Source organism: Podarcis filfolensis, assembly GCF_964270895.1.
Source record: "Podarcis filfolensis genome assembly, chromosome: 9".
In the NCBI taxonomy this organism is placed as follows: Eukaryota; Metazoa; Chordata; class Lepidosauria; order Squamata; family Lacertidae; genus Podarcis; species Podarcis filfolensis.
In genome coordinates, this window is record NC_139610.1 from 14,428,348 (window position 1) to 14,448,116 (window position 19,769).

Below are 19,769 nucleotides of genomic sequence, written 5' to 3' on the forward strand. Positions count from 1 at the left end.
GTGCATGGAAATGCCGTTTACCTTCCCACTGGAGCGGTACCTATTTATCTACTTGCACTTGACGTGCTTTCGAACTGCTAGGTTGTCAGGAGTAGGGACCGAGCAACGGGAGCTCACCCCGTCGCAGGGATTTGAACCGCCGACCTTCTGATCGGCAAGCCCTAGGCTCTGTGGTTTAACCCACAGTGCCATAGCAAGGCCAATTTATTATTTTTAAAAATGAAAAATTAAAGGAGTAGGTGGGAGGGTGGGTTGATCTGATGAAGAACAGCTAGGTGTCGGGGGCTGGCACAGGCTGTTTGTTCCCTCTGGCATGCCCCCAGAGTGCCATTGGCTAATTTGGCAGGCTGACACTGTGCCAGATTTCTAACCGGGAGCGTGAGCTCTAGCTCACCCTCTGGCAAGACAAGCCCCCAGTATCCCAGGGGGGAGGTGCTGGCCATCCCGCAAAACCGCCACACCCCTAAAAGGGGGGGTGTAAGTGGACTTCCATTAAATGCTTCTGCATTTTTCGTCAAAAAGTATAAGATTCCCTTTCACCTCTTACTTGCTCCATTGTTCTATCCTTGTGTCCTTAACTTTGTATATCAGCCCTGTGAATACTCAAAAGAATTTGTTTTATGACTCAGTCTCCCCAACACATAAAATTCCAGATTTACCCAATTTAAAAGGAATGTTTTCTGCCTTATTATTCTCAGTTACTGTTGTCGTACAGATTTAATGTTGGAATACGGAAATATGCTTGTATTGATAATAATCAGCAAAATAGCTTGAGGATCTATACAACTTTGCAACATGCAGAAAACAGCATTCTTAGAGAAACCAAAGACTGGAACTGAGGGAAGCTGGGGGGTGGGGGTGGGTGGGGTTTTTTTTGGGAGGAGGGAGGAAAAATGGGGGGAACAAGGATGATATGTTTTTGGATAATATGTCTTGTTATAATTTTGAATAAAAAAAATAAAAAAGGAATATGGAAATATGGTTTGGTTGCTAATAGGAAGCGAAATAATGTGTAAGTGATATTTCTGCCCAAATTTTGGGAAGTGGGCAGTGTGTGTGTGTGTGTGTGTGAGAGAGAGAGGGGGGGGGGTTTCAAAAGGACAATTCACAGAAAAGCCATAGTTCTTCTTTATCCATATTCACTCTATGCACTTTGATGACATTCAATAGTCTTCAATAATCAGCATTAAATTACAGATAGGTAGCCGTGTTGGTCTGCCATAGTCAAAACAAAAAAAAAAAATTTCCTTCCTGAAGATATCTGAAGAAGTGTGCATGCACACGAAAGCTCATACCAAGAACTAACTTAGTTGGTCTTTAAGGTGCTACTGGAAGGAAAAAATTTTTTTTGTTCAGCATTAAATTGTTATGTGGAAAGTAGTTTAGTTGGTGTGGTTGCTTTCTTATACCTCATAATAGCTACTAATGTTATCAGTATAGGCAAGTCTCTACTTGAAGCCAAGTGACAGGATCATAGGCTCAGAAATTTTTGTGCCGGACACCTTTTTGATTTTTGAGAATCAGATGGAATTGGAGTTGGAACAGCCAAGAGCCTTTAATTCATTGATAATAAAGAGTACTATGGAGGATGTGGGAGCAAGGGCTGGGTGGGTTTCCTGGGCTGCAGGTTATTTTCAGTTTTGTCTTCCCTTGCTTGCTTATGTTTGTAACATATACTGGTTGATCACCTTGAATAAAGGGGCCTGTTTAATCTTCCTTGGAATAAGACAAAGACCCCCAATTTCAGACCCCCCCAAGTGTGCCTATTTTCCAGGGACAGTCCCGGATTTACAAAAGGTTTCTGAATTGATCCCAGAATATCCCACTTTTCCTTAGGATGTCCCTATTTTCATTGGATAAATATTGGAAGGTACGGTAGGGCACCCCTATTTTCATCAGAGAAATGTTGGAGGGTATGGAGTTATGTGACCCCAAAGACAAGGAGGTAACTATGCAACCTTTAGAAGACATCTGAAGACAGCCCTGTAAAGGGATGTTTTTAAATGTTTAATGTTTTATTCTGTGTTTATATATGTTGGAAGCTGCCCAGAGTGGCTTGGGCAACCCAGTCAGATGGACGGGATGTTGTTGTTGTTGTTGTGGAATAGGATGTCCCTATTTTCACTGTATAAATGTTGGAGGATATGTGATTACAAAGAACCATTCACATGATTGCAGGTACGACCCACAGCTGTCATTCGAAACCAATCAAAATCAGCTGCTCAGATCAACCCTCATCATAATATCATGTGATTACAGATAATCATTTTTCAGTGTCTTTCTTTATTAAGACTTTTGACTGTAAATTTATCCCAAGGTCCCCTTTTATCTATGTACAAAACAATTCAAGATGAAGCACAGTTGCCCTACCTAGCCTATTCTCTTTTCATGCATGCAACAGTCGCCATGGATTTTATCAGTTTGTTCTTTTCAGAATTCTGGGGTGAACATCTGCTACATAATATATGTAAAGGCAGCTTGTTTTATACTGTAAAAGGTAGGCACAGGCTTTTTCAGTTTAGCTACGCTTAAAAGTTTAGTCATAGGCTCAAAAGAACATGGAACTATCAACATGATACGGTTTTATGAAACTATTATTTTCTCCATCAGATCTATGCCACAAGTTGGCCATTCTTGGTTTAGAGCAGTAATTATTGCACGAGTAAAACAAACGACTTGACCAGAAATAGATTTGCTCTTGAGGAACAACTGCATGCAATCTGGGACACATGGAGGGCATACCCTCACATTGCTAAACGTTAGCCTTGAGAATAGTGTGTATGTTTATTTTGAGCAAATTGCAATCACCTGATACACATTTCAAGATGCCCTAGATTCCAGTGTGGTTCCAGTAGGGAAGAACCTTCTAATTAAAAACCTTGATTAACATGGAACTGTAAAGTAAACATTTTGGATCACCTTGACTACCTGGAAAATCTTGTGGAAGTGACCCCAACCAAAACTTATTGGGATACTGTTATTTCTATGTGGGGGATTTGCATAACTGTCTCCAAATTAGCTCAGTGTACGGCACTTTGACAATAAAGTAGAATATTTTACAGGAGGGCAGCAATTATACTATTTTGAATAATAGTCAGGTTTATTATCTGCAGTAGCTATTTAAAACACTACATAAATCACATTTCAGTTCCTTAGATCTTACTTTGATTTAAACACTGGCTTCTCTTTAAATTTCACTTTAATGTTTCCTTTCAAAGAATTTTTAAAAATCTTAATAAGTAGGCTTCTCATAAGTATAAATACTGGCTTCATGTTCATATTAACTACCGTTTGTTCTTTAATAAAATGTTTAATTGGCAAAACAGTTTTGGTCATAAGGGATGTGTGCAGTGTATAATTTGAAGTGACTCTGTGTGTGTGAAATATTCTTGTACCAGCTTCTCCTTTTGCTTTTCCTGCATGAAATGACAGTGGACACGGTGTGAAAATCTAGCAGTCTTTAATCCCAGATGATTGGGCTACATTCAGACACCACTTTATTCTGTTTTGATGACTTTTCCTTACCCGATCCTAACCCATGTTGTATGTGATCTTTCACATGATGCAAAAGCCGCTTCTAAAAACTAGCAGAATCTAGTGGAAGTTTACCATGTTATTTGCTTCCACAAAAGAAAAGAAAATCTATTTGCAGCCCAGAAAACTGTGTGAATTTTGTGTGGTAATTTCACATGATGAAATCTGGGGCACTGTTCCAGCTAGCAGTGCTCTCCCACCACAACTTGGCAGTATGTGTCTCTTTAGCAGAACAGTTCCATAAAGCAGCAGGTTATGCGACAGCAAGTGGTTTGTCAGGGCTGAATGTGAACAATCCCATTATTTCTCAGAATCAAACCTTTCTTCGTGCTTCCAGTAAATCTTAAAGTTGGGGTGACATTTCCCCTTCCCCAGCTTCCCAAAAATACTGTCTTCAGAACAATGTGATGTGGTCTCACTCCCAAGGCATTCCAGGAAACTAAGGAGAGACCCTTTCATCACCATGAATGGAAAACCATTGACTGCCTCATGAGGTTAAATAAGTGAAGCAGGAACCCATTCCCTTTTGGGGTGGGGAAATGTGGTATTTTCCCCTCCCCCTTCCAATGGTTTTCCAGGATGGTTTCATTCTAGCAATGAATGGTTGAAAAAATTCAAAATATGACGCACAGCTGCAGTAAATTTACCCATGAGGATATCTGTTTTCAAGCAATGAAATCTATTTGCTTTGTTCTTCTCCCATCTCATAGGTTTTATGCTGCTCTGTGATTGAACGTACTGAAAATGTGTAAAAAGGAAGCAAAGGAAATAAAACTATTCTGTAACAATGACTTGAAACTGATTCAGCATAGCCCAGACCAGTAACAATTTCACTGGTGATGGTACTGACTTGACTTGAATAGTACAGTCATACCTCAGGTTGCGTCTGCTTCAGGTTGCATGTTTTCGTCTTGTGTCCCGCGGCAACCCAGAAGTACCAGAATAGGTTACTTCTGGGTTTCGCCGCTCGTGCATGCACAGAAGTGCTAAATCGTGCCACACACGTGCGCAGATGCAGCACTTCTGGATGTGGATGCTTCGAGTTGCGGACATGCCTCCGGGACGGATTAAGTCTGCAACTCGAGGTTCCACTGTACTAGAATGTTCCTCTACAACAACATAGACAAATGTGACTTGCTTTATATGCTAGTGTTTTTGATATTATAGCAATTGCAATGCTTATCAGTGTTTGTAATGCTGTTGTGTGCCGCTTTGAGCTCAACATTTGTTGCTGGACTCACCTGAGAGGTGCCAGAACAGAGTTCTGGCAAGTTCCCACTGGAAAAAAAAAAGCCCTGGTGCTAAGTAAATGCACATTCCTACCTGATCATTTAGGACTAGCCTCTGTTTAATGTGTGCATGATTCCCAGATCAGACCCATGGAACTGATGTGGCATTTCATAGATTTCGTTCCAATCATCTCCTGGCATGAATCTCAACTAAAGAAGAAACTGAACCTCCTGGGTGATGAAGTAACTCATTTGTTATTTTAGAAATGCTAATGAAGTCCAAATTGACAAGATTTCTGAACTCTCTGACTTGGTGATTTAATGTGTTCCATCAAAGCTGCGCCTTAGGTGTGTTCCACTTTGTCCAGGAAGACTGATTGGGTCAGCCCTGTGCAAATGACAAAAGCGACAAGTTGTTGCAGAGTTAAGTGTGCTTAAGACCATTGATATGGGCTTCAGAAAGCTTAAGTCTGTGTTGGATTCTGGCCAAAGTGCCTTGCGCTAAAATAAATAAATTGGTTGTTGGTTCTGTGATGAGAGGAGGCTTCAGGAGCTGAATAAAGCCTCACCAGTAAGATAGCACCTGAAAAAAAATTGCATAGTTGGAAAGACTCCCCGCAATTAATATAATAATATCAGTAAAAGCTTGTGCATTTACACAGTGAGATAAAAGCCTTATTTATTTATTACCTTTATTACCAACTTTTCATCCAGAGAACTCAGTGTGTTTTAAATAGGTTTCCCCACCCTGCTCATGGTGAGCTCCATATCTGAATAGGAATTTGAGCTCAGATCCTACTCCAGGAGTCGAGGACCACTACATTAAATTGGCCCATATTGTGATGCATCTATTAGGACTTTTCAGAGCATTCCTGTCCTCTAGCCCTTTATGCATGCTGAAAGATGTATTATGGAACCCTCTGGTAACATAGCCTAAGAAGGTGCAGTTAGAAGTGACAATTTCTAGTTCAAAGTGGATTTCCCCCTCAAAAAATTCTTTATTTTGCTACATTGCCACCATATATGGTATAGTGAGCCTGTTTGGTCTCCACATCTCCAACAATTGCTTTTGGCTCCTTTACACATTTCCCACCGGTGTTGCATTTTTAAGAAGTTTTCCTTTATGGCATAAGGTAAAGGTAAAGGTACCCCTGCCCGTACGGGCCAGTCGTGTCTGACTCTAGGGTTGTGTGCCCATTTCACTTAAGAAGCCGGGGGCCAGCGCTGTCTGAAGACACTTCCGGGTCATGTGGCCAGCGTGACGAAGCTGCTCTGGCGAGCCGGCACCAGCACAGCACACGGAAACACCGTTTTCCTTCCTGCTAGAAAGCGGTACCTATTTATCTACTTGCACTTAGGGGTGCTTTCGAACTGCTAGGTGGGCAGGAGCTAGGACCGAATGGCGGGAGCTCACCCCGCCACGGGGATTCGAACCGCCGACCATGCGATCGGCAAGCCCTAGGCGCTGAGGTTTTACCCACAGCGCCACCCGCGTCCCAGGTCCTTTATGGCATAGCACGTGTAAAATTTCCAATTTTTCTTCCACAGATTTCCCATTGGGACATTGTTACAGCATACCCAAAGTCTTGAGATCACTTTATCATAGCTGATGTAACTTCTTCCTCCTCGACTTCCCAGTCGAGGAAGAGGAGGTGATAAGCTTTAGAGAGAGTTTTACTTTTTGGATTTATTACGTCGGATTCAGATCTCGAGGTTTCCTTGGCGAACCCTTTTTGTTTATCTATTTTGAATCTTTTGAGTATTTGGTAATATTGGAATCAATCTGTAATGACATCTCTTAATTCCTCAAAACTCTTAAGTTTCAATTGGTTCTCTTCTTCTTTTAAAAGTGTTTTATAGGTAGGCCAATTTTCCAATCCACTTTGAACCAGAAAAAATGTTAAGAATCTCATTTACTAGGAAACCAGAGACATATCTGTTGGGCATCACTGATTCAGATATCCCTTAAAAATGCAGAGAACTTTATTTGTATGCAACAGTGGCAGCAAGAGTCCTTATAGGTGACATAATTCCTTCTAGACAAGAGTGGATTCAAAAATTGACTGAATATGCTGGATTAGACAATCTATCGGAAAAAAATAAACCGAGAACTGAATTTGTATCAAAATGGGAGGCCTTCAGAACATATCTTAAACAAAATTATACCATGTTAAGATGTGTAGCAGCTTTTGAGTGATCCCAGAAGTTTTTAGCAATTGCTTATATAAACATAAATATTTATAAATTGTGAAAATATTAACACAAAAATAGTATTTTGGTATGGCAGTAAAGATATGTAAAAAGAATTAAGGAATCAATGGGAGGTTGGGCATAAAAGGAGGAAAAAGAAAGAAAGAAAGAAAGAAAGAAAGAAAGAAAGAAAGAAAGAAGAAGTGACAATTCCTAAAGCTGTTGAGCATGTGTGGAATGTTGTTTAGCTGCTTACATAGGACTCTTCGGATTTTGGCTTCAGTTTTAGATTGGCAGTGCAATGATTAATGCAGTGATAAACATATTTTTTTTAAAAAAAGTATAAATCTGTTTTGAAATTACAGACTTTAAATGCATTAAAAATATTATTTTGATAATTAAGGGGATTTGAGATAAGCTGTTCTTAAGGTGCTTGAGAGCAGCATCTGCAAAAAGCAAAGAAAAATCCTAACAGAACAAGTAATCATTCTTCTCCAGAACAGTTGAAATATATTTTTATCTATTGAATTTTTGAACAGATGGCAGTCTAAAATACAAATCCATAGCATTTTTATTCTGTTGGAACTTAATTGGTAGTTTCTCCCCAGTGTTGTCTCTGAAACTTTTAAGTCTCCTTTGAAGCATATTGTCAGCTGTGAAGTGAGATATTATGTTTCAATAATCTCTTTGCATCCAGGGTTCAATATTTTATAGCAGAAAGGCTCTTCTTCCAGCAAGTGACCTTAAATGCAGAAGCATAAATATGCGCTTAGATTTAATTTTTGAAGCTTAGATAGTTGACCCAGTCTTCTATCATAATTTAGCAATAATTTGACCAGCCAACCGGATTTGGCTGATATTAACTAGAAAGAGATTACGGATGTGTACTCAATACAATAAATCTCAGACTAAAGGATTATATGAGAAGGCACTGAAATGGATCAGAGTTGTTGTTGCAGCAGTCTTGATGGATGATTGAGAAATATATGACCAGGGAATCGTAGCCGTGTTTTCTCAGAACTCAGTCCCACTGTGATCAATGGGACTTGCATCCAGTCAGGTATATATGCAGTGCCCAAACACTCTGTGTGTGGTCATTCTGACAGCTGAATGGAAAATAAGGGAGTAAATGACTTTGCATGCAGGCAACCTAATTTAAGCCTAAAGAGTCCAATTTATTTCCAAATTTACTGATCATTGCTTGAATGGCACATGCTGTTGTAATGTCCATGTTGCCACAAAACTCTGCTGCCTTTGCCTCAACAGAGCTAGCTGTACAGAGCTGGCAAAATCACCAAGTACATACCTGGAGATGCTGGGAACTAAAACTGTGGCTGGGGAGGAGAAATGGAACCAGCTGCTTTCTTTTAATTTTTGCCTGATCTCTGTTACTTTGTGCATTCCATTTTAATTTTAATTTTGGAAAACTGGTTTTCTTGGTTCGAATTGTTAATTGGCTTTGATTGATGGGAGTGATTTGGTTTAATTATCTGCAGGTACTTTATTATTATCTTGTAAAACAGTATGTGAAACGTATTTTTAATTTTTGTTAATTTCTAAAGGGTTTTTATATTAAGAAAAATTACTGGAAAGCAATGTGATTGCTGTTGTATATTTTGTCATTTCTATGGGATTTCTATGGGATGCCAGGGCGTTACAAGTTAAAAATGAAAAATAATGAAACGAGCTGTTCACTGTCTCCCTCTCTCCCTCTCTTGTTTTTTTTTTTAATATTTATAATTCTGGCTTAACAAAAACTGCTCATCATGACTTTATTGGGCATGAGAAGCAGTGATTCATTTTTGCATGTCGGTGCTGACCTCTTTCCTTCCCTGCCTTGTTTGCCACTGCTCTTGATGACTAGAAAAAGCCACAGAAAGGAAAAAAGAAACATCATAACATACTCCTGTTGCTGTGCAAAACCATGTGTAATAGTCGTTGCTCATTCAGCTGTGATGCATAGATGAATTTTTGGTAGGCCACAGTAGGGAGATAGCTTTGCACAGGGAAATGTTTTGTGAAATGACATCCAACCTGAGGTGTCTTGAGTTTGTGCGGCAAAGGGTGAAAGCAAATAAGGAATGCATTTTTTAAAAAAAGAAAGACATGGTTTAAAAGCTTTCAAGTCACTATGTATATCATCAAAACAGGGACAAAATTAATTTTTACATATATACACATGGATATGATGTGTTGTACCTTTGGACTGGTGTTCCTAGTGCAAAGTGAAGTCTCCTCTCCCCTCAAGCACCCTGACAGTTTTCAAGGTCTCAGTATTTTACACATGCAAGTAGCTCTGAAAAGAGGGCATCTCCAAATCCATTCTATGGTTTGATGTTCTGATTCCCAAGAATAAAAGAAATAATATCTCATGTGTACTTTCAATAAGGTGGCAGAACGTGTGTCAGTCCTATAGTAATATGGAATCTGAATGTCAAAGCAGTTGCTTCATTAAAACATGCACACAATTAGTGCAACGTTTTATCTAAGCTCAGTCAGCAATGTATATATTATGTGGGATGCATGAACTTCTGACAGTACTTCTGTACAACATATGGTCTCCTTTTACAAAAGGTAAATTCCTAGCCACTATCATTTTTTTTTCATATTTATTTATTTTATTTTTTTTTAGAATGGAAAGCAAAAGCAAAGCAAAGGCTTTTGTTAAGCCAGAATTTTAAGTATCCAGAAAGGTAAAAGTATACAGCTAAAGGGACGCGGGTGGTGCTGTGGTCTAAACCACAGAGCCTAGGGCTTGCCAATCGGAAGGTCAGCAGTTCGAATCTCCTCAACGGGGTGAGCTCCTGTTGTTCAGCCCCCGCCCCTGCCAACCTAGCAGTTCGAAAGGACGTCAAGTGCAAGTAGATAAATAGGTACCGCTCTGGCGGGCAGGTAAACAGCATTTCCATGCATTGCTCTGGTTCGCCAGAAGTGGCTTAGTCATGCTGGCCACAGGACCCGGAAGCTGTCTGCAGACAAATGCCGGCTCCCTCGGCCAGTAAAGCGAGATGAGCACCGCAACCCCAGAGTCATCTCGGACTGGACTTAATGGTCAGATGTCCCTTTACCTTTACCTTTACACAACTAAAAAAAGATCAATAAAATGATGAGTTGCTCAGACCAATGGAAGCCCTACCCCTAGAATATATTGTCTCCAAGTTGTGTGAAATTCCAGGGGTCCCAAACGCTTACCCACGGTTCATGTTTCCTTGGGGATGAAGGATAGCAGGGACTGTGGTGTCTTTATGATATATGGTTTATTTACACATATACACACCCTGAGCCTACAATGACACCACAGCCTTGAATTTAAGCGGAAATCAAGAATGGCTACCTCTCTCTCTGGCTTCTCAGCCTGCAGCTTCACTCCCAACTTATACCTCACATAACTTAGCTCTCCGCTCTGGCTTTTGTCTTTCTAACTACCAGCGAGTCGCGGGAGGGTGGCCACCCATTTGCTGTCAGGCACAAAGTCGCTGCCTTTGTTATAGCTAGCCTGGCTATTCCAGGAATTTTAATCCTTGCCTAGATTTTAAGACTTGTTGGACCCAGGAATTAGAAGAGTCTTGGCATACAGCCAATTCCCCTGCGACTGATAGCAATATATACATAATTTCCCCACCATATATGGCTTTTTCAAGATTGCTTCATTTCCCCTCCTTGTAACTCTCTGTCCCAATCAGCCACACAGAATAGCACAGAAAAGTTTGTTTGTTTTTCCCCCTATTGTACTTATTTATTTAACATTTAGGTTCAGCTGAAATGTGTAGCTGAAACATCTGTGGCTGGGCAGACAAATTGCAGCAATTGTCTAAGGAGTACTAAGCATAGGTCCAGGAGAGGGTTAACTGGTAGCAAATGGAACATAAGTTGCAATACCTGGCTTTATGGTCAATGAAAGTGACAGTAGGAGACAACTGTGGAGGTTTGACAAGGGCCCTAAAACAGGGGCAGGAGATGGTTTTCCAGAGAGCAGCTATAGCTGTATCTTGGGTCTGTGCTTGCCATGATGTATCCTAGAAGTAATAATTTAGCTTCTGGGATGGAGGTCTGTGAGACACATAATTTATACATGACTAGGCGAGATTTTGAAGTAAAAGCCCCGTAAACATGAAACACTTTAAAAGAAAAAGGAAAAAAAAGAATCTGACACAAAGACATACAGCCTGTTTACATGAAGTCAAGTTAAATGCCCATTGGCCTCACATGATCTATGAGCTGCTAGGCTGCAGCACTTTGGAATGCAGCTGGGGGAAATCGTATCTGTCAGTTGCTACATGTATGGAAACAGCAATGCATTGCAGATGCAAAATTAGCACAAAAGAGAAAAAGCATGCCTAGGACTTTTCTCCTTGAGTGCATAGTTGTCTATTTGTATGGACGCAGGTGGCACTGTGGTCTAAACCACTGAGCCTCTTGGGCTTGACGATCAAAAGGTTGGTGGTTCGAATCGCCACAACGAAGTGAGCTCCCGTTGTTCGGTCCCAGCTCCTGCCAACCTAGCAGTTCGAAAGCACGTTCAAGTGCAAGTAGATAAATAGATACCGCTGCGGCGGGAAGGTAAATGGCATTTCCGTGCGCTCTGGTTTCCATCACGGTGTTCCTTTGTGCCAGAAGCTGGCCACATGACCTGGAAAACTGTCTGTGGACAAACGCCGGCTCCCTCGGCCTGAAAGCAAAATGAGCTCTGCAACCCCATAGCTGCCTTTGACTATTAACCATCCAGGGGTCCTTATTACCTTTACCTTGTATATTTGTATGTAGTTGCTCAAGATGGTGCTCTCCAAATGTTGTGGACTAAAACTCACATTATCTCTGGCCATGGGCCATGCTGGCTGGGCCTTATGGGAGTTGCAGTCCAAAAATCTAGAGGACGTTAGGTTAGGAAAAGCTATTATCATATTTTTCAGATATATTGGAACACTCATAAAGTTTGATCCCTCTCTGATTCTCAGCTTGAAGTGTCCATGTCCAGCAACAGATAAATCACCTGATGCTACTTGACTGTTTATGTTTATGCACAATGCTTCCCTCCCAAGCTTACAAGTGCAATGCCAATTACTAGATCAGCTTTGCTTTGCAAGAGTATCTGTGTGTTCTGACACCACTTGCCCTGCCTTTTGGGAATCTTTCCTAATTTGGTTTACAATACAGTGGTACCTCTGGTTACATACCCTTCAGGTTACATACACTTCAGGTTACAGACTCTGCTAACCCAGAAATAGTGCTTCAGGTTAAGAACTTTGCTTCAGGATGAGAACAGAAATCGTGCTTCGGCGGTGCGGCAGCAGCAGGAGGCCCCATTAGCTAAAGTGGTGCTTCAGGTTAAGAACAGTTTCAGGTTAAGTACGGACCTCCAGAACGAAATAAGTGCTTAACCCGAGGTCCCACTGTATAAGCAATTTGTAGATCTCATCTAGGTGTCTTAAATGGCTGGGGCACAAAATAATAATTAAATAATAAGAACTACAATGTTATGATATTGAAGTCTAGACTTTTCCAGATGTGCATTCATGTGTCCAAAGGGTTATTTCTCTTCCCCATGTCTTGTGCCTAAGAACCAGATGGGCTTCACAGCCTTGATTTCAAGAAGCAACAAAAAGATTCTTTGTTAAAATGTCACAAGCAACAAGTGTGGGGAAATTTTGTTCGCAGGAAGTAGGAAGTGATTCACATTCAAAAGTTACATTTCTTTGATCTTAAGCCATTTATTTCAGCCTTTGGTGCATTTCCCCCCAAGCGCATCAATGGAATCATGAGAGATGCCCCTGCTGACAAATTCTTAAGTTGCATCATTATTAATTTATCTATTTTAGTATTTTCAATAAAAGGAACCTTATAGGGTTTTTTTTTAAAAAAAAATCCATGCATTTTCTTCTTAAGTCTACTTGAGATCCAACCAGATTTGCTGACATAAAAACCATCAGTTTATCAGATCTGTTTCATACTCTTGAAATACAGTTCTCCAAACAAGATAAATATCTAATAGCCTGTTTCTGAACTCAGTTGATCTGTGTGTGCGTAACTGAGAACAGAAATTTGACAGATGGACAGGACAGAAGCCTTGCATAATTACAACTGCAGGAGGGGGTTAAGTTGAATGCTAACCCTCCATAATGCATGCCTCTCTATCGGTTGTCAAGTGCTTGTTAAGTGGAAAATTGACTTGGGGTTAATGTTGGCTTCATTCCCCTAACTGTTATGTTCCACATTATATTCCTCATTTCTGGAACTTTAACAGAATATAGTGCTCATTTCCATGTTATGTGCTTCCAGAAAAAAACAAAGTTCTGTTTGCAAATAATGGGGAAATTGAGTGCTTAACATGCTCCATATTCCACTATAGTTTTGCAATATTCCAGTATAGCTATGGAAGTAGTTTTTACATCGTGTAAATGCTGAAATATAATGTGGATATTAACAGTTAGGGAAACAATATGAAAATGAAATAAACTGCTATATGAATGGAGCCATAGTTAGACATAGCCACACCTCAGAGTGGCAACTGCAAGTTTCTAAACTGTGCAGGGAACCTCCACAAGGAGAGGAGAGTCCCCACTTCTGATCTTTTGCCATTAAACTCATGAAAGGCTTTACATGGACTGAAAGATCGCATGCATACCAGGAAAAGTTTAGCAGTATGATTCCATTCATTTGCATAATGGCTTATACCTAAGTATGCTGAATGTCCAATTCGGGCATTTATGAACGGAGGTCCCTGCCATTTCCACCATCATACGGAATCATACATCCCATTCATACTTCTTTGGGCTTTTTTGAATCAATGTATTTTTTAAAAATAAAATTTTTTGAGGAACATCTACTCAAGGTGTAAAAGACAGGCATGGTTTTTCTATGACCCAAAAAGTTTCTGCACCAGACTGCCACTGATTTTTTTGACTAAAGCAAAATAATGTAGGTGAATTTGGAGGTGCCAAAACATTTGAGGAACTGTGAGGGCACAAAGGGGGTTGAGAAGAGGATTTTGATGTGAATATTTGGGAGCAGATTCATTCCAGGCGTAGTACGTGCCTAGCCTAAAATGCCTTCTAATTCATGAATAAATTACTTCCAACATGACTTTTCATTTCATTGCATAGTTGTGCAACCTCTGAAACCTGACGATAAACTTCAAGTTTCTTGCTCAGACTAAATCCCGTTGTGTATTTCTCAGATGCACAGGTATATCATGGGCAGATAATTAAGCCCCTTTTTTTAAAAAAAAAGAAAAAAACTCGGCAGGATTTCACATAACTAAATGAAGCATCTTAACATGGCATGAAGGCTAAATAAATCCCTGAGGTTATTGCTACTTTTCATTCAGCAAAGCAACTTTTTCTTGACAGTTACTTAAAAAGACAAGAAGTCTCAAGATATTTGTCTTCCCTCTTCAAGTATCACATACAGTTCCTCTTGCGCTGTGCATTATTTAGAGGATCGTTAGCATGCAGGGCATGGAGAGGTTTCTTAACTTTCTCCCCAATTTGAAGGGAATTTAAGACACATTAGCAAGGATTTCACTGCCTTTGCTCATGGCCATTTGGACTAAGCTACTATTTGCCTTGGAACAAGAAGGTGTTGCAAATCTTTGTGTCCACTCCCATCCGAGAGAAGTGATGAAAAATGTACTGCTTTGAGGGATGGCTCATTTTTTTATAATAGAAAGCTGAAATCCTTATGGACATGTTGGGGGAACAACACTTGGTTGAGATAGCCTTGCTGACATTTTTCCAGACTCCTCCTGTTATGTTTTTACCCAAACTAAAATGTTAATGGCTAGTTCTCCTCAGATTCCAGAAGTGGTGATGTATTATTTGTTTTACACAAAATTATTTTCAGCAAAGGCTTTGTTGAGCCGAGAGGAACGGCGATGTTTTTGCAGATTTTATTTATAAACTGAACCAAACTGACCTGGTTTGCAGCAGAAAATGTTAAATGCTGATGAGACATTTTTGAAAACTCCTCTGGCGCCTCAGTGTCTGGTTTTTGATTGATTCTTTTCAGGTTTTCCAACTGTTATATGTATAGGATTGTGTTGTGGTCCAGTGACTGTGGAGAAAAGCAGCTGTGGTTCATTTCTGGGAAGAAAAAAGGAAAAGAAAATGCAAAGCCTTATCTCTAATTAGAAGACACATAATCTTACATGTGTGAACTACCCTGGGATATTGTGGTCTTGTTCAGATAAGCATGCACAGCTGTTTCTCAGTTATTGATGACTTGCCAGTAGAACGTGTGAACTGACTCAACTGAGAAACCTTACATGGGAGTTGATACCAGTGGCGTAGCGTGGGGGTACAGGGGGGGCCGGCCGCACAGGGCGCAACATCTGGGGGTTAGGGTTAGGGGGCGCAAATCCACGGGTTGGGGGCGCAAATCCACGGGTTAGGGGGCTCAAATTACTTGCCTTGCCCTGGGTGCTGACAACCCACGCTACGCCACTGGTTGATACAAAAGTATTTATGAGATTAAATCTGTGATTGGCTATTCATACACACAAGACATAACTTGATGCTGCAGATAATATTTTTGTGTGCTGCTTTGGGGCTTCCAAGGCATTGGTTGTTGTTGTTGTTGTTATTTACTGCTGGTGGTATTTGTTGTTGGGATATTTTATGGTGATCTTCTTGCTGCTATAGGGATAAAGAGAATTCTATGACTTTTTTTGCATTTAATACACAGTTTTAATTTAACTTAATTCATTTTATTTGTTATTGTGTATTTTCTATTTGTTCTATACACATTGTCGTAAGTTGCCGTAAGACCATTTTTTCTTGGTATATGGCCATAAAGTTGTTGTTGTTAATGCCAATATAAGTATTTACTAATATTATTAACCAATACTTTTATAAGCCAATATCACATTTCCTTAAGTTTGCAGACTAATTCAAATGAGCTACTACAAATAAGCAGTCTTTATTTGACAGATGTTTCTAGGAACCTCAAATAACTCTCATCTGCAAGATGAACGGCGTAGCCTGGTGTCTTCAATTCCTAGCCACATTCTGGGCTTCTTACCCTCATTTGGGTCTGCATCTGGCAAAGGTTCATATCACTTTCAACCACAGCTTGACTAATATAGCATTATAGCAGCTGCAAGAGCTTGGGTAGGATGTCACCTAAACCACAACTTCTTTCCTGTTGGGGTGGTCCTAATGACTACAGTGATTAGGAATTCATCTCCAGGAAGCCACCCACCTTCCCAGCTAGATCTTCTGTTCTTCCATTTGAGAGCAAAGTCAAAGATAGCTGTTCCAAAGTCTTGAAATGGCTGAGGTGTCTGTTACAGGCAACAGATAAAAATGCAGAATTAGAGATGCAGGATGGTCTTTGAAGTGCAGATTTTGACTTTGCTTTTGGGGTAATTACATAATTTTTCTTTCTTTTTTTTTAAAAAAACCCCACTTTGATTTCCCACTTAAAATCTATATGAAATAGCTAAAAACAGCTAAACATTATGTTCCAGCCTACCCCAAATTGCTACTTTGTCTTTTAAATCCAATTTGATTTATGTTTCTTTCTTTAAAACATTTCTTTATCAAATCAGATTTCAGGCTGGGGTACAACAGTACAGAACACAGTATAGGTAACTCATAATTTAGACACATTTAACTTGTGTGCATTCAGCTTTATGAGCTTGGCAACATTTTTTAAAAAACAAAACAAAACCCTCAAAAGTAGGTGAGATGGGGGCATGCATCCAATAATATCCAGTTGCGATTGAACCCAATGTGTTTTGATTATATGTGTGTTTGCTTTTACACACTATCCCAGAATGTCATCCCAGCATAAATTGAGAGTTTTCTGTACTATAAAACCTCTGTCATTAACAACCATATGATATGCTTAGAAGTTAGATTACACCTGGGCAATAAAACATTCATGGACAATGATATTGTTGTTACTTTTACTTCGCCAAACCTTTATTAGGCATCACAAATATAGGCCATCATAAAACATCCATATATAAAATTTTAAAATGTATACAAATAAACAGCCATGAAAAAATATGTAATGAGGATTTTCACTGGAGTTTCTTCCTGCCATTCACCACTCTGAGAGATAATATTGATAAAAACTCAGCCATCCTTTGCAGTTACTTCTGGGTTAATATCGGACAAATAGAGTATGATATTTTCATTGTGCCATGATTGCACACACTTGTGTAGCTGGTTGTACAATGGATAGCAGAAAAGAATGTGCTCTACTGTATCTGGCACATTCAAAAAACATCCAGAATGTCTATCATTTCTGGGGATGTTTAAATATTTGCCTTTGACAAAAGCTGAGGGGGAAACATTCAGTTGGGCTAACATAAATTTTGAAATATAAGTGACCCTGCAATCTGTTGTATTTAAACCATATAACTTGGGGGAGCAAATTTTATTTACAGCTGATTCGGTGTTTTGTTTTTCAATGTCCCTTAATCTGATTTGAATATTATGATAAATATATTGCTCATAACTTCTAAATGATATTGTTGCTAATGCTACGCATCTCTGCAAACCTGACTGTCTAGCACCTTGTTTTAGGCTAAAACATATATTTAAAGCTCATGCAAGTAATCCTGGGAACTAAAGTTTACTCCTCGCAGAGCTATAATTTCCAGCACCTTGAACAAGCTACAATTCCCAGGGTTCTTTGCGAGAAGCCATGTGTTTCAAATGTATGATCTTAAACTGCTTTCCTAGTTTAATGTAGATATATATGTTGGAAGTTAGATGCATTTGAAGAGGCTGTGATTTCTTACCTCCAATACCCCTTTCCTTTAAGAATTCCAGAGAATAGCACTGTTTCATGAAGAAATGGTTTTCTGATATAATCTGTTATAGCACCAGTCCTCATCTTCATCTCTCACTAATGCATAACTAACAGACAAGAAGCAAAGTTGCTATGCATTATAGGCATAGGGTCAGTAATGAATTGGAGCATAAAAAGTGACCAAACCGTAATACACAGGCCACACCCACACCATAGATTTAAAGCTAGGATGGCATAACAATCCCTGTTCCCAGGGAACTCTGGGAATTCCACCGGGGGGGGGGAGTAGAAATAAGGGCTTCTCACCAATTCTCAGCACCCTTAACAAACTACAATTCCCAGATTTTATTGTGGGAAGCCATGACTGTTAAAGTGGTATAATAGTATTTTAAATGTATGGTCACCTCTGTCATGGAAATTCTACTCAATATTGATTCAGAGTAAACTCCAGTGTATAGTTAGCAGAGTAAAAACTTAAACACGTTGCAGGATTCCGCCCCCCCCCCAAAAAAAAGACCAGAGGCAATTGTATTTCACCCAGCAGAGCTTTACTACTACTGAAGGCAAATGAGCATCATGGTCATAAATCCAATACATTCAGCATTGGCACTGTCCATAAGAAATCCAGTTGCAGCAGACTTAACTTAAACTTACACTAACTTATAATAAGTCTAAACCTTAACACTAAGCATACTATGTGCAGAACACCACACCAGAAGGAAAAGAGACAGAAAGAGAAAGTGAAACCCAGGCTTCTTCTGGCCTTACTTTTATAGTCAGCATGACCTTGACAGAAGAGATAAGAGAACCAGTTTAAGCCAGCTGTACTCAGCTTCTCTGAACGCATAACTCAAACATCCATGAACCTTCTGCTTGTTTTTTTTTCACACAGAGAAGCTTCCAGAACCCTCTTGAATTAAGTAGAATAGGAAAGATCTATACATACCACCAGATCAATGCTTTCTGCACTAAGAAATGCAAGCTGACAACCTCAATCCTATGCAAAAGTCAGAGCTTGATGGGCCTACTCTTAAGAAACTAGGTATCCAATTGTAGCATCACTCAGCTACATATATGCTTATGAACACATTTCCATATACATTCTTACTGCTGGATGGTCATTTTGTTACTTATTGTATTTCCTCGCAGACCAAGGCAATTGGTTTGGTCCTCAAGATCACAGAAGGTGTTTGACTATTAGGCTTAGTTGATCAGCAAAGTATACTCTTTGAACACATAAATACTAAAACTTATTCTTACATTGTTTTAAGGCTCCCAGTGGGTTGCTGCTATTTTACTAAGGACATAGCTAACATATATGAGGAAGCATTCTGTATTCATTTGCTAATTAGCCAGGCAGCTTTATGATCAGTTTAACAGAGCCTAGCTGGAAGCCAAGAGCGAATGTACTTTCCTTTCCTTCAAGAGTGTTCATAAGCCAGAATTTTACGACAGATAAAAGTATAATTCTTCCTTTAACTGCCCAACAGCAGGTTAATGGCTAAGACTCCAGTTGAGCTCATTAATTAAGCTAAGAATGGAAATAATTCTCAATCAAATGTCAAGGAGATGAATGAAGACTTGGGGTAGTTTTGTACACTAGAAGAGCAATAAGGCCAGAAAGGGCATAGGACCTCCCCAAATAAGGAGGGGGGGAAACCCCCAGTCCAATTCCTTTGATTTACAAGTATGGAATTGGGGAAATGTGAGGATAGCTAGGAAATGCATTAGACATCAGAAGCTCATTCAGCAACAGGGGTGGTTAAATGAACAAGTACCATCTCCAAACTCAGCTGGAGTGTAACACTGGCGATTAAATCCCCACATTGGGCCCTGAGGCCATGGTTCTTAACATTTCTTCTACTCTTTTGTTTCAGTTGTTCCTTTGACTAGGTTATTTGTTTGATTCATGCATGGATGGCAAGATTCATGGGGTTTTCAAATCCCGTTATAACTGGACTTTTCAACGTTGCACCCATTGGGAGGCTCATTTAAACCTGATTGCTGTTTTGAAGTGCCATTTGAGCAAAGTAGACAACATGAGCCAAAGCCTCATTA

At 39.8% G+C, this 19,769-nt stretch overlaps 1 protein-coding gene across 4 annotated transcripts in view; it reads left to right on the top strand.

Moving 5' to 3' along the window:
- Positions 1-19,769, top strand: part of PCDH7 (protocadherin 7) — a 410,123-nt gene that overhangs the window by 364,268 nt on the left and 26,086 nt on the right. The gene's annotated exons all lie outside the window — the stretch shown is intronic.